A 23346-nucleotide genomic window follows, 5' to 3' on the forward strand; every position below is an offset into this window, starting at 1 on the left:
GAAACAGGCCAGAGAAGCACAACAAAAATTATGAAAGTTTGAATCAGCTGCCATATGAGGAGAGGTTGGGACTTTTCACCTTAGAAAAGTGGAGACAAAGTGGAGATAAGATAGAGGTCTATACATCATGGCTGTTGTTGAGACTGTAAATAAGGAAAGGGATTGTTCTTGTTCCCATAATAGAAGAACTAAGGGTGCACCATGATATTAGCAGCTTGAAAACAAACAAAAGGAAGAATTTCTTCACACAATGCACAGTCAACCTGTGGAACTCGTTGCCAGAGGATGTTGTGAAGACCAGGACTATAAGGGCATGTCTATACTTGAAAACTATTTTGAAATTGCTTAAATTGACTTAATAACTTCCAGTCTAAGAAAATAGAAACAGCATGTCCTCAGTATGGGGAAGCCTCACAATTAGTCCGAGGCAGGCTCTCTTAATGTTCCTTCCTGGGGGCATGGAATTAAAAACAGAGAAGCATGGCTGGGAGCAGCTGAAGCCAAGAGCCCTGTTCTACTGTGGCAACAATCTCTGAGGTGGCATGAAATCCCCTCTCCTGTTTCTAACCCTGAAATACCATCAGCTTTATGACATCATTCCTGGCCTCTTGGTTCAGCCTTTGAACTCTGACTGTAGATGTTTGCTTACCAGAGATGGAGAGATGCCAAAACAGACTAAGCCATATTGGCAAAGGCTTCCATCAAAGCCCAGGACTGAACCGAGGACCTTTAGATCTTCCATCTAACACTCTCCCAACTGAGCTATTTCAGCAACTGCTGTAAGGATTCTGATGCTGTCTCTTCTCTCAGGCATGTTTTTCTCCACAGCAGTATACAAGAGAGATGCTGCTGCCAGTGGCCCTGAAAGGCAAGATGAGCTTTGCCTGCCCCCCCTCAGACTGACTTGCACTTGGCCCCACTCCTACCTCTCTTCCCGGGGTGTCCTAGTGGCTGAAAGGGACTGTAGCTGCCTATGTGGGGGGAAGAAGATGGGCAGGGGGCCGTGTTCCCTGTGATATTTTCCATCCATGGGTGGAGTGAGTTTCATAATGTGCACCACTAGTGAGGTCGTTTGCGCTTGTGTGGATGTGTGCTAATGTGGTACCCGCCAGTTACTCACAAACAGCTTAGCTAAATATAGTTTCATAATTGTATAGAAGAAAAAATACTGAAAAAAGGGATAATTAACAAGGTACATGACTTCATGTATTTAGTATGAAATCAACTACAAAGAACATTAACACTGCAACACATTCCGTAGCCATTCGGTATCTTACACGGATCTGTTCCTTTGAGGCATAAAACAAAATTGTCCATTTTCTTGATTTAGCAAATGAGCTATGAAGATTCATATCACTACATGAAATGAAATAGTTGTTACACTTTATGATGGAACTTAAATATTCTGTTATTTAATGGGCTCAGTTCGGAGTGCTGTTTGTGTACGTCTACATTTGCTTCCTACTTCGGACTAGGGATGCAAATGTAGGTGACTGAAATTGCTAATGAAGCGGGGATTTTAATGTCCCATGCTTCATTAGCAAGATCTCGCCCGGCCCACTAGATCAAATCACACCTGATTCAAACCATGAAGTGCGCATCGGGACGCGGTAGTTCGAACCAAAGCCCTCGGTTCAAACTAACGTTACGCCTCATTTTTTGTGTAAAAGGTGTTGTCCTGGACCATAAACCGAGCAGCCCTGTCCAGGGAGGGCACCATGGCTCCGCTGGCTAAAGCACCTGCCTTGTGAACAGGAGATCCTGGGGGCAACTCGCAGTGGTGCCTTGTTGTAGCCTTTGCTCACATTTTCCTAGGTCCATCTGGGACACAGAAGAGGCCTCCCCTGGCCGCCCATGGAGCTGCTGGTTCAGGAAAAAGCTGATTGGGGAGGAGTCAACCACAAGCTTGGAGTGGTTGCAGAGGCAACTGTGACTGGCAAGGCTGTGGGAGAGTTTGAACTCCCTGGATTTCATACTGGAGCTCTGCTTAAAGCTGCAGGATCTGACTCCAGAGGCTGCTCTTAAATGCAACAGAGTTTGAGCTGCTTGCAGCGCTGCCTTTGGGACAGGGAGTTTGTACTAGGAAGAGGCAGGGTGTGAGACTAAGAACAAGAGGCTGGGCATTCCCGTCATTGAAGGGTTGTTAGATCATCGTGAGAACATTGCCCGGTGCACCACTTAAAAGATGGGGCGGCAGGGAAGAGTAGGAATGAGACTGGCAGGGGCCTGAAGCAGCAGGGTTGGAGTGACCAGGCCAGCTGTGCCGGGGGCAGGAATGTCTCCGCCTGGTTCTCACAACTATTCTGGAGGACACTTGGGGGACGTTCGACTCGCCAAGGTCCAGCCAAGGAAGCAGACAGCAGAGCCGCCCTTTGAGGGTCCCGAAGTTGTCTCCACACCAATGCGGGCCCAGCTGAGCCTGCCTGGGAAACGTTCCTGGCTATAGGGCTGCCCTGTGTAGGGCTTCATCAGCCCAGGTAGCAAAGGGAGGCGCACCGCCCATGATGCACAGGGGCAGGGCCACGTGTCTGCCCTGAGAATTAGTGTAGCTGAGCATACACGTCAGGTACTTATCTCCCTTGTGGTCTAGTGGCTAGGATTCAGCACTTTCAGTGCTCTGGGGTGGGTTCAATTGCCAGTCAGAAAAACCAACCTCATCTGTATTAATGAAATCTGCCTGGTCTTTGCCCTTTTCCATCACAGGGAGGGCCAGTGGGCTGAGGGAAGGGAGGGGTTGGGGTGCCAGAGGCAGGCTCTGACTGGGAGTCACTCCCAACAGCCAAGCACATTTCTCAGGCAGCTCCTTCCCTGCGCAGGGGGTACAGGTCACACGCCTGGGTGAATAAGAGCTTGTGGGGACTGGCCAGGGCTTCAAGCAGGCAGCTCCCATTGGCCACAAACAAGCTGGGAGCAGGGACCAGGCCTGAAGCCTTTTCCTCTACAGCTGAGAGACACAAAGGGCCCAGCAGCCCCTTCTCTCAGCTGTGCGTGGGGGCAGGACGAGCAGGGAATCTGCCTGAGGCTTCTTGCTGCCATGTTGGGTGGCTTCATGGGCTGGATCCAGCCCACTGGCCTGTATTGCCCAGGCCTGGCTTAGAGGGAACCTTGGCTCTGGGCTGTGGGGGAGGGGCGCTGTGGAAAGGCCAGTCTGGCCTTCCTGGGCAGGGCATGACGACGTCCACTGTGTGCAGCACGGCTGCCAAACATCCCAGACAGAGAATTACAGGCCAGAGAATTCCATAGCCCTCAGCCAAAGTAGCTCAGTGGAGAGAGTTTTAGACTGATATTCTAAAGAACCCTGGTTCAAACCCAGGCTTTGGCAGGTACCAACAGATGGCAGGATCCTTCGTAGGTTTGATCCTTACCTCACCCTTTTTGGCCACAGCTTGGCATTGACAAATCAAGATCATCTCATTAGCCCTGCCCCTGACTTCTTCCTGTGAGTCGCTGCCTCCTTGACCACTGCCCACCCAGTGCTGGCCCTAGATATGGAACAGGGCTGTGGGCTGATGGGGATGTGTTTGGATAATCTCATGTGACCTTACCTGGGGCCAGCCAGCTAAGCAGGAGGGACATGGCAACGTTTCTCCTTCCTCTGCAGGAGAGGGAGCCAGCTCATTCCCATGAGCCCACATACAGATGGGGCAGGGTCTGGAGAGGTGACACAGCTGAATGGAAGAAACAAGGTGATCAGCGTATCAGCTACCAGCTGAGAATCTCAAGCACAGAGCTGTGTAATGGTCCCATAATATAAGGGGAAGGGATCAGAAGCTTGAATCTCACAAGCTGAGTTCAAATCTCAGTGGGACCTGCTGGGGAATTGTTGGTTTGTGTAAATCCTTGAATATTGATCTTCTTGCCCCTCTGGCTCAATTCTAGTTTGTGCTTCTTCACTTTCTCAATGTAAGGACTTTGGAGAAAACTCTCAAATGTCTGCTCCAGTGATGCAATGGATCAGGGCACAGTGTTTATAAAGCAGTGCGTATAGGAGACATGCTGAGGTTGTGAATTCAAACCTCCCCTGGAGCAGTGGTTTCTAGTCCCTACTGGGCTGCCCCTTTCTGCTGATTGCTGTGGGAGCTGGAATTCTAGCTCAGAGGAGTCTGTCAGCCAAAATTCCCCCTTCAGATATTATGGCCTCATCAGAGTGAATGGTGGGTGGCCAGTATTGAAGGCCAAGTGGTTTCCAGGGTCTTGGTGCCCATCTTCTCCCCTTACCCAGTAGCAGCTGCTGTCCCTTTCAGCCATTGTGTCAGCTCAGGCAGGGAGGCAGGAAAGGGGGCAAAGTAGCAGACAAGCTGAGGGAGGCAGGAAAATGCTGATCTCTGCATCTCCCCATGTGAGGGTTTGTCTACACGTCATTCCTCTTTTAAGACAGAAATGCAAATTCAGCCTTCTTTCAAAATCCCCCTTACCCCTTATGAAATGAGGTTTAAGGGTTATTTCTGACGAAGGGTTTTCTCCCGCAATAAGCGTATCTCAACAGCATTTTGTATTGCAAAATAAATATTTTGAAATTGCACCGGTCTGCAAATATGCAAATGAAGTGCAGGATATTTAAATCCCAGCTTCATTTCCAATGTTGAGTGTCTACATTTGCATCCCTCGCAGGTTCTCTGGGCACTGACATCCCCAGGGCATCACATGGTGCTGGCTCTCCTGTCCCAGCAATTGCAGCCAGAGCCCTGCCTTGCCAGTGCCAGTCACACCAGCCTCTGTACCTGCTCCAGGCTTGTGGTTTCCTTCTTCCCAATGCTCCTCCCCAATCAGCCTTTTCCTGAACCCGCTTTTCCATGGGCAGCCAGCGGAGGCCTCTTCTGTGTCCCAGAAGGGGACAGGAAAACTTGAGCAAAGGCTACAGCAAGGTAGACACCCAGCAGAAGGCACAAAAATCTCTTTTCACCAGCCTGAGGACAAGAAACCTAAAGCGGGAGCATTTTGCAACAACCAGGCTAGGAAAATCCCACTGACAGTTGCAAAGTTCAGAGCCCTGAGTGCTGCCCCTTGCAGCATGGGACAAACAGCTGATGTTTTTGGTGGGCACCTGGGGCTCTCAGTGCTCAGGCTGCCTCTGCTCTCCCGGCTCCCTCCAGCTGCCCCATCCCAGCTGCTTGTTTATTATTTGTTTTTACTTAAGTACCAGCTCTAGTAGAAGCCGTGTGACACTCTCCCCTCCCCCATCACGGCATGGACAGGTCGCTGCCCCCAACCAGACTCTGAAATGGCCCCTGCATTTCTCCAGGCCCCAAGGAGCTGGCAGGAAAGAGGCCCAGGGCCAGGCTAGAGGTAGGGGAAGCAGGAGGCAGGGAGATCCCCAGTCTACCTAGCTCCTTTTTGTGCAAAAGCCTCTTGTGCAAAAACAGACCCCAATTAATTATGCAAATGAGCATGGCAATATGCTAATCTGTGCTACATTTGCATGAGCTTTTGGGGAAGAGAGATGCAGTATGGAGATAGCCTAGGTCAGTGGTCCCCAACACGGTGCCCGCGGGCGGTATGGTGCCCACGGGGGCATTTGTGTGCGCCCGCCAAGTGCTCGGGGCTGACCTGGCCCCGGGCACGTGGTGCACAGTGAGCACCGGCCCCGGGAGCGCCGCAGATTGGCCGCCTGCGCACTGGGTGCACAGCACTTGGGGGGGCACTAGGCCCGGGCACGCTGCGCTTTGGGGGTGGGTGCTGGTCCCGAGCGTGCAGCCCTTGGAGGGAGCACTGGTCCCAGGCATGCGGCTATGAGGGGGGGATCCTCTGGTGCCTGGCGGGCGAACGGCCATGCCATCTGGTGCCCGGCAACCTTAAATGGTTGGGGACCACTTCTGTGAAGTAACGTAGACTCAGGAAAAATCCCTGGGCTGCAATTCTTAGTTACACACAATAAAAATAATTCACCAGCTCAGACATGATTTCTAAACCGACAAACAAGGAAAATAATAAAACCTGATGGACTAGGGCAGTGGTCCCCAATGCAGTGCCCGTGGGTGCCATGGAGCCCGCTGAGCCATTTATGTGCGCCCGTGGAGCAATCCGGGCTGGCCCCACCCCCGGGTGTGCAGCAGATGCCAGCCCCAGGCGCATGGGCAGCCTCTGCCCCGGGGTCGTGGCACATGCTGGTGCCGGACCTGACCCTGGGGTCCTGGCACAAGGTGGTGCCAGCCCCGGGTGCGTGGCGCATACTTGGCCCCGGCCCCAGGCTCGTGGCCTGTGAGTGACCCCGCCCCTGGATGCACGGTGCGTGAGCGGCCCTACCCCCAGGCGCCCGGCAGCCCCAAAATGTTGGGGACCACTGGACTGGGGAGACTTTTCCCTACCCACACATTGCAAGAAGTCCAATCCTTGGCAAATCAAGACTGTGTGGCCTAATGGATAATGCGTATGACTTCGGCTCAGAACATTGAGGGTTTGAGTCCCTTCACACTTGCATTTACGTGCCTTTGTCTGTGCTCATGGATCCTGTTGCTGCCCTGGAAAGGTCCCATGTGACAATGTGGTTTTTCTATAACCCCATTGGAAGCCCTGTAGCTGTTCAGTAGGTCTAAAGTATGGGGGATATTGTGTGTGGGGGGGTGTTATTGGCTGGTGAAAGCAGAGCTGGTGGTGGCTTTTAAATATCCCCACTGCTGACAGTGAGGTTTAAGGCACTACAGTGTGTCAGAATGGAGAGAGCCTGGTGCATTCACCATCCAGAATGAGAATATGGATAAAAAATTCCAAAGATGGTGTCGCCTTTCTGAAAATAAATGACCTTTTCAGTACACGATGTGGTGGTGCAGGGTTTATTGGATTACTCTGGTTCTGCTGGGGTTCTAAGTCGAGACTACCCTGCAGTGTGGATGTGCTACTTTGAAACAAGCTATTGAAAAACAAGCGCACTGTGTAGATGAACCCTGAGAGCTGAGTGAAGCTGTTAGTGTCCCTGCTCCCGGCACAATTCCACTGGCTGGTTTCTGGCCACGTGAAGCACCATCCCCCCTCCACTCAGGCTCTTATTCACTGACCCTCGTGGCCCCTGCACCCTGTGCGGGGGCAGGACAGGCTGCCTGAGAAATGTGCTGGGCTGCTGGCTGTGAGTGAGCCAGGTAAGTCTCCCAGCCAGAGCCTGCCTCTGGCACCCCAGCCCCTCCCTTCCCTCAACCCACTGGTACCCCACAGAAACCAAACCCTCTGCCTCCCTGAACGCCCACCCCTCCCAGATCCTGCACTCCCGTCCTCTGCCCCAAGCTCCTGTCTGCATCCCAGACCCCCACCTCCTCCATTAATACCATGGAAAAGTGCAGCTCTGGGAGCGGTTCCCAGTGGGAAAGGGGCCTTAAGTGAACCTTTTGAGTCACAGCTGCTGTAACAATGAGATAAGATGAATGAGTGGACAGCTGTCATGTGGAAAGCAAGGCTCCTTTCCCTGACTGGGAATCAAACCCAGGCCCCAGCAATAATAGCATTCAATCCTAAGCACTAGGCCACCAGGGACACAGGAACATGGCTCTTTCCTTACCTACACTAGCCTTTTACAGGCCACTTTCTGTCCCCTTCAGGATGCGGTCTGTTTTCCATTGTCCAGAGGGGAGAAGAGCAGAAACCAAACAAAACATCAGAACAGCCAGACTGGGCCATGCCAGTTGCCCAACTAGCCCAGGATCCTGTCTCACGACAGCAGCCAATTTCATTGCCCCGTGGGAATCCTCAAGACAGACAATTGTTTAGTGATGCCACCTGTCGCCCATTCCCAGCTTCTAGAATACACCAGCTAGGGACACCTGCCCTGTCCATCCTGGTTAAATGCCATTGATTGACCTTTCCTGCATTAAATGATCCAGTTCTGTTTTGGACTTTCTTGTAGATTTCACCTTCACAACATCCTCTGGCAAGGAGTTCCACTGGGCACAAAAATGCCTCCTTTTTAACTTGGTTACTTAACAGTTTCATTCTATCACCTGGGATCTTGAGTAGGAGAAAAAAATTTATATTTGCTTTCTGCACCCTGTCATCAGTACATAAAACTCTGTCCCATTGCCCCTTTCCCAAGCTGAGAAGAAGTTCCATGAACTCATGGAAGCTACTGTTCCAAAGAAGAGGCATTTCCCATGGAAAAGATGGCCAAGCCCAATCCCCTACACAGAGCCCCAGAAAATACCAATGGACACTGGGCACTTGTAAAGCTCCCTCTTGGGCAGCGCTACCGAATGGATCCGGCTGGCCATCGGGCTGACTAACGTCATCAACTTCTCAGCCCAAGTGCAGAGACTGTGGAGTCTCCCACTCCCAACCCAGTGGCAGAGGGGCAGTGCCCTGAGGAGGCGGGTCCCAAGGCAGCGGAGATCTTTGAAGGGAGCGGAGACGTAAGGTCAGAAGGAAGGGGAACAAGTCATCTCTTCTCAGGTGAGATGTGGTGGGAAATTACCAGATCCGGTGCAAGCTGAGCTCCAAGGGCTGGTTCCTGTTCTGGTGGCTCCTTGCTGGGCCTGGCTTGAGAAGCGCCAAGGAGCCGTGTGTGGCCAGGAGAGAGGGAGCAGAAGGAACATGGATGAAGGAAGAGGGTGGGGGAGCAGGAACAAGGGAAGGTGTAAAAGGAAGCTGGGGGTGCTGGGTGGTAAGAAAGTGAGGGGAATTGGGTGGCTGGGGTCTGGGCATGAGGCGGGACATTAAGTAGTTTTGTGTCCCCGTGCGGTAAAAGCACCAGCCACACTGCCCCAAAGGTGCACAGCTGCAGTAGTGGCACTTCCAGGGTGGGCCCTGGACTGAGTGGCTGCAATGACCTGGTCCCAGGCAAGGGACTGCTGAGAAGTCTCAGCCCCAACCCTGCCTCCTCCCATCCCAGCCTAACCTGTTTAGCTTTCCCACATGCTCCTGAAAGGCAGCACACAGGCCACCCATCCCTTAACCAGGGGGCAGGCCCTGGCACTGCCTTGTGGGCACCAACGGGAACCGCAATAAGAGAAGACCCTGTGTTTCTGCCTGGCTTCGAACCAGAAACACATGTAACAATCTCTTCTGCTGCTGCACTTAAACTTGGGCAAATATTCGGTTGCTAAGCCTTTGGCCAACAGAGATTGCTGCAGGGCAAAGGAATTCTCTGTTGTTAATTTTGTGCCCTCAGGAAGGGACCAAACTGAAGGAGGCCGGGCCCCCACCTGGGGACTCCAACCTAAACCCTAAGACCAAGGGGTTTACAAGCCAGATAATCAATGTTTGCTGCATTTTGCCCTCCCCAAACCTTGCAAAACCTCAAAGGCAACTCCACAGTCCCAGCGGCTGGGGGAGATGTGCATGTCAGAGCCTCTGCCCACTGAGCTGTAGCCTTCTGTGCCCAGGGAGCCAGACACCCCCAGGGTGGGAAGGCAGGAGGGAAATGGGGAATGGCTGAACTTTGTGAGGGAATGGTGTTATCTGGGACCATACATAGAATGCTTTACAAATGGGCTTGAGTAGGGCACCATGGCTTGGCAGGCTGAACACTTGTGTAATCAACAGTGTATCCTGGGTTCAATTTCTGGAGTTGCCTTGTTGCAGCCTTTGCTCACATTTTCCAACACCCTTCTGGAACACGGAAGAGGCCTCTCCGGTCACCCATGGAACTGCAGGTTCAGGAAAAGGCTGATTGGAAAGGAGTGTTGGAAAGAAGGAAACCACAGATGAGAAGCAACTGACTCCCACATACCCTGACTCTCCATGGCTACAGGAGCTGCAGAGGTTGCACTCTCAGGCTCTCTAGGTGCTGATACCCCCAGGGAATCACAAGGGCGTGTGGTGCTGGCTCTCCTGTCCCAGCAATTGCAGTCAGAGCCCTGCCTTGCCAGTGTCAGTCACAGCAACCTCTGCACCTGCTCCAGGCTTGTGGTTTCCTTCTGCCCAACACTCCTCCCCAGTCAGCCTTTTCCTGAACCAGCAGTTCCATGGGTGGCCACGGGAGGTCTCTTCTGTGCCCCAGAAGGACATAGGAAAATGCCAGCACATGCTGCAATAAATCCTCACTGGGAGTTAAACCCAGGATCTCCTGTTTATGAGGCAGATGCTTTAGCCAGCAAAGCCATGGTGCCTTCCTCCAAAACCTCTTTACAATGGTTCTTTATATTTCCAGACAACACCTTTGATTCCCAAAGTGCAGCCATTCCCCATTTCCCTCCTGTCTTCCAGCCCTGGTGGGGTCTGGCCCCCTGGGCACAGAAAGCTACAGCTCCGTGGGCAGGGGGCTTTGGCCTCCTTCATGCTGTTGCAGGAAGGGCTGTTCAGCAGGGATGGAGTTCAAATGTTGAGGAAGGGAAGAGTATTTGGATGCAGACTGGTGAGGAGGCTTTCAAGTAGGTTTGCTGGGGGGCAGGTGCCCAAAGCCCCCAGGTAGGTGAATAACATGGAAAGCCGGGAGATGGGTTAGAAATGGGAGAGAGCAGGGGATGTAACAGCAGAGATAAAGGAGGGACGCGGGACCACTGGGAAGTAAACTCTAAACTGCTCCCTGTGAGGCAAAAGGGACACCCCCAGCACTGCGGAAACCAGCCCGTTGCCTTATGGAAGAGGAAAGGAGGCCTAAGGAAGCACTTAGCTCCTGGCTGGCTCTACCTGTGGAAAAGAGGAAGCAGCAAACACCTGTCACTGGAGAATGTGGGTATTGATCCCACTGCCTCTCACATACGAAGCAAGCGCTCTACCACTTGAGCTAATTCCCCTGCTGTAAAGAGTTTTTCTGCCCCACCCACCTTGTTCCAGAGCCCACAACATCCCTTCTGATAAACCCTCATCTAAAACTCAGCAACTATCCAGAGAAGTTGTGGTTCCCTTTACAAGACTCTGCACAGCTCAGTTCCAATCATCCGGTCTTCCCTAGAGCCCGGAACATCGACCGTGGCAGCATCGCTCTTACGCCCAGTGTAGACACGGCCTGAGAGTGTCACAAACCTGCCCCGGACACATTCCTGGCTAGGACCAGTCACAGTCTGGGCTCAGTGAGGGTCCGTCCTACCTGAGACGTGTGTGACACAAAAGCCTCCTGTTCCCTGCCCAGTTCCCAACACTGGCTGCAGACCCAGCGATATTTGGTGCCTTGGCTGCTGTCCCTGCTAGCAGGGAGCTGTCCTGCACCTGCAGTTCATCTCCCTCTCGGAGAGGCAGCAACTCTGTGAGGGGGAGAAGCTGGGGCATTTCCCTGCATGTGTAAAACCATCACTGCCGTCCCGGCCTGGGCTAGTGCGCTGGCATCCCTCATGTCTGGAGTCCTCGATATTGGTGCCCAGGACAAAACTCGCTCCACTCCTGGAACAGGAACAGCGACTAGCAGAGAGGCCCCTCCCTGGCAGCACCGTGTCAGATGGTTTCTTCTCGGTCTGGTGCCTCCTGAATGCTGGGAGCAGATGCCTGGTCCGAGGGGCTGCAGTTCTCTGGAGAGAGGGGCTGGGGCCGGTGGCTGCAGGAAAACCCTTCTGCTGTGTCTGTGGCTGAGCTGCACAAAGGAAGATACAAGATCCCTGGGGGGGGGGTCTTTGCCAGATGAACATGCCTGTGGAAATAAGCTGGAAGCGCAACAGACACATAAAAGGGGACGAGGGACAGTTTGAGTCACACATATGGCAGGTGGCGCAGCTCAGCCAGGGACTTTATCCACTCACAGAGCTTCACAGCTTCTCCACCCCCCAAACCCCACCAGGCAAACTGCCCCATGGGCCTCACCCGCACCATGCTCAGGGCCTGGGGATTTTCTGTCAGTTTGCCAGACCAGATCACTAGCCACCCCCACTGCTCTGGAGTCTCTGCCTCTCATTGGCCTTCTCATCCTCAGGCACCGCTTTGTCTCCAGACAGACCCTGCTCTGCTACAGGCACCTCTCTCTCGCTGTCACTCCTGGGCCTTCAAGTGCAAAAAATGCCCCTTTGTTCTGCCTGTGAATACATGGGCTTTTAGCGCAAACGCCTGTATTTGCTAGAGAGGGGTCTGAACAGTTTTTATAGAGAGAGAGAGACAGCCACCATGGATCATCCTTGCCAAATGTCTCAGAGAGCCAAGGAAGGCAAATAATTTGTTAATGAGAGGAAACCAGTACCTTGTCCATTAGGCCACCGGGGCACACAGAAAATAGTGCCAGGGACAGAAATTCACCCTTCTAAATGTCCCTTCCTTGGCTTTTAGCTCCTTATTAAGCCCCTTTGAAGAAGCCAGATACACAGGAAGGGCTGATCATACCACTCTGAAAATCAGCTTTCCATGGGTATCTGTAGCTGGCTCCAAGTCATGGCTTCCCCAGGCTGGCACCCAGGGGCATTATCAGCTGATGTCACACCCCCTTTGTCACATGGGAGTTGGGCTCATCCTAGGTACAGGCTGGTCAGCAGCACCTGCACATACCTGGGCACCCAGGGGAGCAGCAATAAGGTCCTGTTTTTAAGAGGAATAAGGGATCTTCCGGAAAAGGTTTATTTTCTGAAAGATCCCTGTCTACACTGGTGCTTTTTTCTGGCAAAGCCCCAAGCTGGAAAAAAGCGGCAGCCATATTCATGCAAATGCCGCGGGGAAAATTTAAATCCCCGTGGCATTTGCAATTCCGAACTGTCTCATTAGCATCCCTTTTACGGAAAAGAGTGCCAATGTAGACACAGCCATTGGGTTTCGAAATTTGCGTAGGTTTTTCCAGAAGGACAGTGCAGTGCAGACATAGCCTGAGTGTTGCTCAGCACTGGTAGGAGACAGGGAGGGACAAAACAGTCTAAAAGCACCTGCAGCCTTTCAGAACAACCACCAGCCCCAACCCCAAGGACCAGCCCTTCCCTCCGCCCTCACTGGGTTTGCTGGGAATTGCCTGGATGCCAGCCTACCCCAGTGTCAGCCTAAGGATTGACTGGTCTGTAAAAGCCACATCCTGGAAAGGAGGAAGCAGCTAAAGTGACTCTGGTGGGACTTGAACCCACAACCTTTGAATGTCTAACTGGGCTTACATTAATCCTGACACCTTAAAAGTCCAACATGCTTTCTATTGCACCACAGAGCCTGATGGACTGCTGGGGTTGATATGGCCACTCTCTGCTTTGCAGCATGGCAATTGCTGGGGGAAAAGAAAGAGGAGCCAGGTCTGTCTCTTTTGGGAGAGGAGGTAGGAAGAGGGAGGGGGCCACTGAAATTAAAAGATAAGAACTAAGCGAGTACTGTACCACTTAAGCTAATTCCCCTGCCTGCAAACAGCCCTGCTGCCTCACCCACCATGTTCCAGAGCCCACAACATCCCTGCAGCTGCCCAAAGCTCCTTTCTGAAAGGGCCACTTGTGAGACTGACACCCATGGGCTGGCTAGCTTGGAGGTTTAGGGGACGTGGTGCTCATATCACACAGACGTATCTTAAGAGCAAGCCCCTTGTTTCAAGCTATAACGGGCTCACTATTCTGACGTCCCTCCATGGCAGGAGGAGGGAGGGATGTTTTGGAATAGCGATTTATTTGGAACTAGGTGCTGTGTAGCCAGCCCCAAATTACAAAATAAGCTATTTCAAAATAGGCGCATTGATTATTTTGAAGTATGGGACGCACCCCTAGTGAGTTAGAGCTGAACTCTGCCCCCAGCTCCCTGCTCCACCCAACCACGTACTGACTCCCTCGCTGCCATGGGGCTGTTTGCATTGGCCTCTTCTCTCTGTCGCCAGGCTTCAGCCAAGACTGAGACTCAGGCAGGAGAATGTGACCCGGCTCCCTGTACCTGGGCCCTGCATTTCTCATCCCTTCAGAGACACTTGCTAGTGGAGGAATAAATCACAGTCACATGAGTGTAGATTATGAAACTTTGTAGTTGTTGTTGCCTTGGAAACTCCCCACAGACCTTCCCCTAGGGTCCCGGGCAGCTGCTCACATTGCACAGCTCACTTCGAGGTGAGGGTGCTGTGTAGACGTGCCCGTCCTGTTGAGGGCCAGCCTGATGGGGGGAGGCTCTGGCCATTTCCTTTCCTTGTCTCTCTCAGGCTGTGTCTACACTGCAGGGCTACGTCTATACTGCAGGCTTTTTGCACAACTGCTCTTGTGTAAAAACTTGCTGAGCGTCTACACTGCAGGCACGTTCTTGTGTAAGTAAATTTGTAGTACAGCATCAGATAACAGGGCTTCTTGCACAGAAGTTATTGCTCTCGCCATGAGGAATAAGCCCTCTTGTGCAAGAACTCATCCACAAGGAGTCAGTGTGGATGGGCAACAGGGGTTTCTTGCTCAAGAAAGCTATGTATCTAAAATGCCCTTTAGAGCTTTCCTGCGCAGGAGAGCGTCCACACTGCCATGGGTGCTCTTGCAGAAAAGCACTTCTCTTGTGCAACAGCACATGGCAGTGTGGACACACTGTTGCGCAAGACCTTTTGCACAAGAACTCTTGCACAAAACAGTTCTTGCGCAAGAAGTTTGCAAGGTAGATGTAGCCAGGGGGTGTTTGGGTTTGTTACCAGCTTTGTACAACAGCCCAGGGAACATTGTGAAAAGCCAAAACCTTCCCACCCTGGGTGTCCTTGGCCAGTCAGCAAGTGGCAGAAAGGTTCCCTGAAGTGCTGACTTCAGGTGATTTGAAGCAAAGCCTACCAGCTCAGGTGAGGTGGCCGAGTGGTTAAGGCGATGGGCTGCTAATCCATTGTGCTCGGCATGCATGGGTTCGAATCCCATCCTCATCGGGTGTTAGTAGTCTTCTCTCTTGCCTCTCCCAGAGGTTTAGTGGCAGCCCTGCCTGTCCCCCCCCCCCCCCCCCCCACTGCAACGGAGGGAAATCTCCACAGAGACACTCCCAAATGGGACCCTCAATCCCTTCTGCCCTCAAGGGGAAACCTCACAAAGGAGATTCCAGACAGCGAGGCCATGGAGGTCTCTGAGATTGCCCCTGTACCAGCTGGCTGTCACAAGGGGTCCTCTATGAGGTCACTGCCTCCCAGCCAATGAGCTGAGGTGCTGCAAAAGTTCCTTGTGATGTCACTGCTGCCTTGCAGGCTCATGTCCTGCCCCTTAGCATGTGTGAGCTGCTCTCTCTGCCCCTGTCACTCAGGGCTGGTTCTGGGGCTCACGCAGGGAACATCAGAGGCTGCTAAGGGGGCCACATTGCTAAGAATAAGGGAGCTTTTGGAAAAGGTTTTATTTTCCAAAAGATCCCTGTCTAGACTGGCGCTTTTTGCCGGCAAAGCCCCGAGCTGGAAAAAAGCAGCAGCCATGTTCATGCAAATGAAGCGGGAGAGATTTAAATCCCCGCTTCATTTGCAATTGCGCTGTGTCTAATCTGCATCCCTTTTCCGCAAAAGGCCCTTCAGCAGCAACACACGGCTGCCATCCAGCAGGTCCTTCCAGGGGCTTGTGCATCTGAGAGGCCCTAAGGGAGAGTTCCAGACAAGGACACCTGGGAGAATCTCCCCTGGGTGCCCCCACAAGGGCCTTCTGTATTTCCCCTCTGTGCCTCCCCCACCACCACCGCACAAACACCCTTCCCCTGCCCGCCCTTCCCACTTTCTGCTCCCGCCTCCCCTGCTGAAGACAAGTGATGTTTGGTTCGTGAGCGGCCAGTGCCTGAGGGGATTCAACATGGATCCACAAGTGATGTTGTAGACGGAGCGTGGTCCTGCCTTGAGGGCGGGGGGCTGGACTCGATGACCTCTTGAGGTCCCTTCCAGTCCTATTATTCTATGATTCTATGATAACATGGGGGCTAATGTCATGATTTATTTTCGGGGTGGGGGGGAGGGGCTGACTCATGAAAAGCCCCACAGGGCCATTGACATGGGGTGGCAACTACACCTGGACCTCAGGATTTCCCCAGACTGTGTCCATTTGTGCACCAGACCCTGCAGCCGCTGACTAGGGGAGTCACAAACTTGGTTCCTTTGCCAGCACAAGAGTGAATCAGACCCATTGAGCCAACCAGCCCTGTCTCAGTTTCCACTTCTATAAATAAATGTTTGTAGTTTGATTAGTAGAGGGTGAGGACCCCCTTGTGCAGAGCTCTGCACAGACACTGGTATCCCAAGGGCATAGTTAGCAAACACAGTTACAAATGCAGCTTGGTGCCCTTGTCGGAAGTCCAGGATGGGCTCCCCCATTGGGGTCTATCTCCTGTGAATTAATCACTGAAGTGGATCCTTCCCTCCCTCCAGGGTGGGTGCAATAAAGGAAGAAGAGGGGATATACAGGTGCAAACCTGGTAACATGTTATTTCGGGATTAATTACAAAAAAGGAAGAACTGATGAGATAACCTGACTCAGATACAGGAAACAAAGCAAACTGGTCATAGTGGCAGCACAAATAAGGGCTTGAACCCCAGACCCACAAAATCAAACCTTGTGGCTCAGTGTGTTATAATGGTAAGAATAACCCCTTTCTCTTGAGGACTTGGCAGTGGCATTGGGGTGCCCAGGACCTTCTAACCTCAGGCTGATTTGGGGCCTTTGGGGAGGAGCCCTGGGGAGTCCCACAGGCCCTGCCTCAGACAGGTGGGGGGGTGAAGGGGTTTCTCAGGCTGTGGGTGCTACAGGCAGGGTGTGTGGGTGGGTGAGGACGGTATAACCCTTCTCTCCCCCGCAGGTGCTGCTGGGATTGTCACTCCTTGTCAGAGGGCAGAGCAGAGGGACCTGGATGCTGCTGCCAAGAGGGGGGCAGCCCTGAGGCTGAGGTGACTCAGCCCTTATAAAGCTGCCAGGGCGGGACCAGTCTGAGGAGAATGGAACCCTCGTGCCGCTTGGTGGGAAAATCCGGTTCCGACCGGTCTCTGAGCTGCCAGTGCCTGAGGGGATCCAACATGGATCCATAGGTCACGGGTCACTGACTCCACTTAGTGGCCCGAATTACTGACCTACACACCATCATAACATTAATGTAAATGAGGTAGAACAATTAAACCAAACACAAACCAAACTCCCTCACACAGGGGAGTTGAACCCCGGATCTCCTGTTTAGTAGGGAGGCACATTAGAAAGTTAAGCCATAGTGGCCTCCTGGGTCAGTTTTGTAAAATGGATTTTATGGTCCCAGACAACACCATTGAATCCAAAGTGCAGCCATTCCCCATTTCCCTCCAGCCTACCCAGCCTGGCGGTATCTAGCTCCCTGGGCACAGAAAACTGCAGCTCCGTGGGCTGAGGCTCTAACATGCACGTCTCCCCCAGCCACTGGGACTGTAGAGTTGGCCTTGAGGTTGGGCAGTGTTACGGGGAGGGAGAAATGCAGCAAACATTGATCATCTAGATTGCAAACCCCTGGGTCTCAGGGTTTGGGTTGGAGACCCCAAGTGGGGGTCCTGCCCCCACCCCCTTGATTTGGTCCCATCCTGAGGGCACAGAATTAACAAGAGAGAAGCAAGGGCAGGAGGCCGCTTAAGCCAAGAGCCTGTTCTACTGTGTCAGCCTCCTCCCAGGAGCCATGAAACCCTCTCTCAGTTCCTGCCCCAGAAATACTCTTGGCTGCAGGGTTCCTGTCCTGGGAGGGCCTCCTGGTGCAGACTTTGAACTCTCCTTGCTGGTGCTGACTGACCAGAGCCAGAGAGATGCCAAACAGAGCTCTCTGGGGCCTGCAGGGACCCTGGTCTCAGGGACTCTGAATGCAGACAGGACCCTGCCAGAGGAAAAAGCCTTTGGGCAAGACCCTCCTGCCCCTAGCTGGGGGGCACAGAACTCAGTGCTGTGGCTGCAATTATGTCTCCTTTGCCTTGTCTCCAGATTTCTCATGTTCCTCCACGTGGCACCTGTCAGAAGCAGCAGCCAGTGTCATTTGCCGACATTTGCATGGCCAGGCCCAGGCAGCTTCTCTGCTTCCTCCAGAGACTGACCAGAGTGAGGGAGGAGCAGCCACATTCAGCCCAGCACCACTTGGTGCCGCATCACTCACCTCCCCTGGGCCTGGCAGGTGCCTTGGCCATGAGCAAACAACAGGGAGCTTCAAACTCCTGCAGCCTGGGCCACAGAGCCAAGTACCCCCCACCCACCAGCATGCGGGCGGCTGCTGACACTCTGTGACCAGTGTGAGAAGGTGGCAGGAAAGCAGGGCCTGGCCCCCTCACCCTCCCACTCCAGGGGCTCAGTGTGGTCGGGGGGCAGAAGATGTCTCAAGAGGCTTCTCCCCCACAAGTGAGAAGCAGACACACCCCCAGGGTCCAGATGTACTATTGAATAAGCCCTCTCAAGCCCAGGGGCCCATTTAGGAGAGAGAAACTGCCCCACACTCTGACCTGGCCACCCCCTTCTCTCTCTGGCAAAGGCTCCAGTGGGAGCAAACTACCTGCCCAGCGACTCCTTTTCAGAGCCCAGCTGGAGCCAAGAGGAGGTTTCCAGGCTGAAGATGGCAGGGCCACAGGCACAGCAAAGCCACTGCCATGGAACTCAAACCCTCAGGCTTCTGATCACAAGTCTGACCCCTTCTCCCTCAGGCCACGCAGCCCCCGTTCCCTCAGGCAGCCCTTCGGAAGCACCATGGAGGCTCAGACCCACAGCAAATGGCCTGGAACATGCAGTGTCTACCAGGCAGGAAGGGCAGTGGGGCCGGGGGCTGAGGAAGCCAGGGGAAGAGAGGGGGGAGTTCTGGGAAACCCAGTGGCTGTGGGGAAGCAATAAGGGCTGAGCACCTGGAAGCCACCTGAGGGGAAAGGTGCCCAGAGAGAGCAGGGCCAGCCAGGCCACCAGTATCACGTCAGCACTCAGGGCTCCTCCTCCTGTCCCCTGAGCTCAGACCTCCCTGGGCCCCTCCTAGTGCTGCCTTTGCCTCCGGCAAAACCCTAAAGTTCTGGTTGGGCTACTCTCCCCCAGTCCGCGGTGAGAGCAGGTGTCTCAGGCCCTAGAGCAAGGGCTCAGGGCAGCTGGCCTGAGGTGACAGGTGCAGGGGCTGTGCCTTGGAGCTCTGCTGCTTGTGTGAGCGGAGGGGGGCGGGGGAAGGCCTGGGGCAGCCTCCCTGCAAACACCATTTCTCTCTCCTGACAGAGAGGCTGCTGGTCCCAGGGCTGGGCTGCATCCCGGCTCCCCATCAGCTCTAGGCCTGGGGCAGGGAGATGCACCTTCGAACCCTGCTCCCAGGCACAGACTGTTCTCCTGGCCCCAGAGGGGCAGCACGTGGCCGGGTTTGTATCACACACAAAATGTTGCGCTGCCCCCGCCTGTCAGTGTCTGAGCCTAAAGGTTTGTTCTCAAGGGGAGAAAGGCCCAAGCAGGGCCATGTTCAATGGCCAGTTACAGACACACAGAGATGTCAGACCCACCCGATTCCCAGAAGCTCGGGGGAGTCTGCAGGTGTGAGAGTCCCTGCAGGCTGAGCCACTCGGCTTTTGGGTTTAGCCCTGCCATGTAGACATACCCACAGTGAAGAACAAAAGGGTGAAATGGTGCCTGCAGCCTTTCAGAATGACCCCTGGACACCACCACCAAGTACCAATGTCACTGCTTATTAGAGAAGATCTCCTCACACAACTGTAGCCAATGGAGTGTTCTCGCGAGAGACACTGGAGGAAAAGGGGCAGCCCACACTCCGGTCCCAGTGATGGTGTATTCACCGTTCAGTCTGGCCTCAGGACGTGTTTGAACCGAGGAGAGTTAAAACCCCTTGGGGATGGAGGACGTGGCTCAGCTGATTCTCAGCCATCTAGGAACCGGCTGTTTTTCTAACTCAGTATTTTTCTACTCTGTTGAAACAAATAAACAAACAACAGTTTCCTTCTGTTATGTCATGGGGAGTTTCACAGCATAGGAAGAAATCAGTGGAAAGGCAGAGAGCTGGAGTAGGTGCAAGTGTCCATTTTATTGAATAGCACAGAACTCACTAGAACAAGCCCAGACTAGCTGGGCTGACCCCAGTGACCTACTCAGTTACCATAACAACAAGATCTATATCTACAACCCAATATACAACCCCTTCCAGCTCTACCTCAACGAGCATTTGGAAGAGGTGACCTTGGGCCCTGTAAATACCTTGCAAAACAAGCAAAAGCTCCAGCAAGACAACCAGCTCCGTTGCTGTTCAGTACAGTGGGCCCGTCAGGATTTCTCTGTGGTGGAATGTGGCTGTGACCTCCTGCTACAAGAGTCCAGGAATGACATGCAACACTTTAGCCTTTGGCAAGTGTCTCTTGTATAGTGCAACATTAACAGCCTGTTGCCCCTCTTTTTTACCTTGTATCTGAGGAGTTTCTGAATCACGAAAGGGAGTGCGGTTATGTTTGTGTTATAGGTTTGTGTTATGTAAAATTAAAAGCACTATTTTAAACACACATTTCTTGACCATATTGCAGATCTCCTGTAAACATTTTGGGTGCATCTGCACAGGACTCTTAGCTTAAAATAACCTACGCAATATGCACTAAGGCTACGTCTACACTGGCATGATTTTCCGGAAATGCTAAAAACGGAACAGTTTTCCGTTATAAGTATTTCCCGAAAAAGCACGTCTACATTGGCAGGATGCTTTTCCGGAAAAGCACTTTTTCCGGAAAAGCATCCGTGCCAATCTAGACGCGCTTTTCCACAAAAAAGCCCCGATCGTCATTTTTGCGATTGGGGCTTTTTTGCGGAAAACACTAATGTGCTGTCTACACTGGCCCTTTTCCAGAACAGTTTTCCGGAAAAAGGACTTTTGCCCGAGAGGGAGCAGCATAATATTTCCGGAAAAGCGGCTGATTTCTTACGGTAGATCATCAGTGCTTTTCTGGAAATCCAAGGGGCCAGTGTAAACAGCTGGCAAGATATTCCGGAAAAGTGGCTGATTTTCCGTAATAAGTGGCCAGTATAGACACAGCCTAAGCAAATTGTGTAGCTTATTTCGATGCTATTTCAAAAGAGCTTATTTTGTAATTTGGCACTGTTTGTACTGCCAAATTCTGAAATAGTGAACTATTCCAAAATGCCCCTTAACCCTTGTTTAATGAGTGTTTAACCCCCTTTTCCCTCCCCAGGTTACTCGGGAGCACGTCACACTCACAGGTGTGCCTGGGCACCTAATGGTTTTAACATAAAAGGAGATCCTGAGTACTCCAGTGGTGATGTTGCTTAGTTGGGGAAACCCTATCCAGCCCCTTGCTGCTGTCCCTTGCTCATAAAGAACTTATAATGGCAGTGCCTCCACCTGGCTGCCCCTGTAACACACTTACTGGTGTGCCTTGGGAACCTCCAGGAATAAACTTATTCCAACAATAACCTGGATCTAACTCCAGAACAACAATTACAAATCATAAATAATATACATCTAATAGATTGTATTAGAATGAACAACCTTTACTTAACTTAAAGAAACAGGATTTAACAAATTAACAGTGAATAACATCAATTAACAAAGCACACAGAAGTAAAAGGAACTTATCTAGCTGCCATTTGCACTGCCAATATTTATCCCACCCCAGAGTGTGCACACTGCTGGACTCAGAGCCCCAGACTCTTGCTTGCACGGGCGCTTGAAGAACTGCAGCTGTAATGGAGATTCTCTGTAGGTAGTGTGTATGTGGGTCCCAGCTGTGCAGCAGCTCTGCTTCACTGAACTGGCCTCTCTTTGAACCCAGAGTTAGTCTGAATCTCTGAGGTCTGGCTCAGGCAGCATTTTCCCAACGATGCCCAGTTACTCACAGTCTCCTTCTGTGTGCTGGATGCAGAGTAGCTTCTAGCCACAAGTACAGCCAAAGAGCCTCCCCTCTAGAGCAATCAGAAGCAGCCTGCTAGATCCCAGTTCCAAAAGGTTTTCCGTTAAAAGTATTTCCAGAAAAGTGCGTCTAGATTGGTCCTGGAGTTATCGTTATAACAATGTGCTTTTCTGGAAAAGCGCGTCTAGATTGGCGGCGCGCTTTTTCAGAAAAGCAGAAGCCCGAAACCATTTTGAAGAGGGCAAAGGCCACCAGACCTTTCTGGGGGCAGGACTGGAGCTCCGTTCAGACATGTGCTTAAAGGGGTCTCGCCGGACAGCCGTTTGTCTCATGCTCCCGTGTGTTGGGACCGCTGGCAGGGAGTGACACCCTTAGCAGGTTTGGTGGTTGCCCTCTGACTTTTGGGGACACCACTCTTTTGCCCCCAACGGCTTTTTCCTGCGTTTTCTTTCTTCTGCCCTGCCCTGTCTGCCATGGAGCCGTGGGTGGCCACGTGCCTGCTCGGGCTCCTGTCAGAGATGTGCAAGTGCCTGCAGCTCGTGCTGAAGGACAGTGCCCTGCTGTTCATGGACCAGGAGGCAACGATTGCATTGGACTCCCTCACCAGGGAGGCCATGGTGGCCCTGTGGCATCAGCACCCCACCGTGGAGAGGCCAGTCTGGAGTTTGGACACTAGCACCGACTGGTGGGACCGGCTGGTCCTCGGGCAATGGGACGACCAGCAATGGATCCGGAATTTCCACATAAGAAAGCGGACCTTCCTGCAGCTGTGCGCCTGGCTCACCCCCGCGCTACAGAGAGCCGCCACCCGGCTGCGGGAACCCATCCCCGTGAACAAAAGGGTCGCCATTGCACTGCGGAAGCTGGCCACACCGGACAGCTACTGCTCGGTGGCACAGCAATTCGGGGTGGGAAGATCAACCGTCGGTGTGATCGTCGTGGAGGTAAGTCCCAGGGGGAGTGGGGTGGAGGGAGGGTGCTGCACTCCATGCCCAGGGGCAGCCAAGACTCCAGGCTGGGGTTTGGGCCGTCCCTCCCTTGCACAGGCCCGCTGGTGGGGGGGACCCATGAGGTGAGGGGGGCCCTGGTGTGTGTGTGTGTGCGTGGACAGAGGGAATCAAGGGGGGGGCCCAAGGGAGTGCACATTCACCCCTGCCGTATGTGATGTGTTCCCTTGTGTTTCTCTGCACCCTTCTGCAGGTCGTCCATGCCATCAATGACGTCCTGCTCCCAAGAGTCATCCACCTGCGCAAGAATCATGCTACCATGGCTGGCTTCACTGCCCTCGGGTTCCTCAACTGCGGGGGAGTCCTGGACGCCACCCACATCCCCATCCGGGCCCCAGAGCATTGAGCAGCCCATTTCATGAACCGGAAGGGGTACTGCTCCATTGTTCTGCAGGCCCTCGTGGACCACCGGGGCCACTTCCTGGACATCTATGGGGGCTGGTCCGGCCGGGCACACGACGCCCGCATCCTCCGCAACTCCAGACTCTTTCGCAGGTTGGAGGCAGGCATCTACTTCCCCCGGTGGGACTTGACTGTCGGGGATGTGCCTATGCCCATCTGCGTCGTTGGGGACGTGGCCTACTCCCTGCTGCCCTAATTTGGCCCTACAGGGGGCAACCGGACCAGAACCGGGCCCAGTTCAACGACTGCCTCAACCGGGCCCGAAATCCAGTGGAGCTCACCTTCGGACGTTTGAAAGCCCACTTCCGTTGTCTGCTCACCCGTCTCGAGATGGGTGAGCGGAATGCAACAGAGGTACTGGCCGCGTGCTGCGTGCTCCACAACATTGTGGAGTGCAGTGGGGAGGCCTTCCTC

The 23346-nt window shown here is 53.2% G+C and overlaps 2 non-coding genes across 2 annotated transcripts; both read left to right on the forward strand.

Annotated features, from left to right (window-relative positions):
* The first annotated feature begins 3249 nt into the window (after positions 1-3249).
* Positions 3250-3322, forward strand: TRNAI-GAU (transfer RNA isoleucine (anticodon GAU)). Its single transcript has one exon. It is a non-coding gene; the product is annotated as a tRNA-Ile (tRNA).
* Positions 3323-14529: 11207 nt separating this feature from the next.
* TRNAS-GCU (transfer RNA serine (anticodon GCU)) lies at positions 14530-14611 on the forward strand. The gene has a single exon. It is a non-coding gene; the product is annotated as a tRNA-Ser (tRNA).
* Positions 14612-23346: the final 8735 nt, after the last annotated feature.

The sequence above is a fragment of the Pelodiscus sinensis genome, chromosome 19, assembly GCF_052426305.1.
Source record: "Pelodiscus sinensis isolate ZL-2025 chromosome 19, ASM5242630v1, whole genome shotgun sequence".
NCBI lineage: Eukaryota > Metazoa > Chordata > Testudines > Trionychidae > Pelodiscus > Pelodiscus sinensis.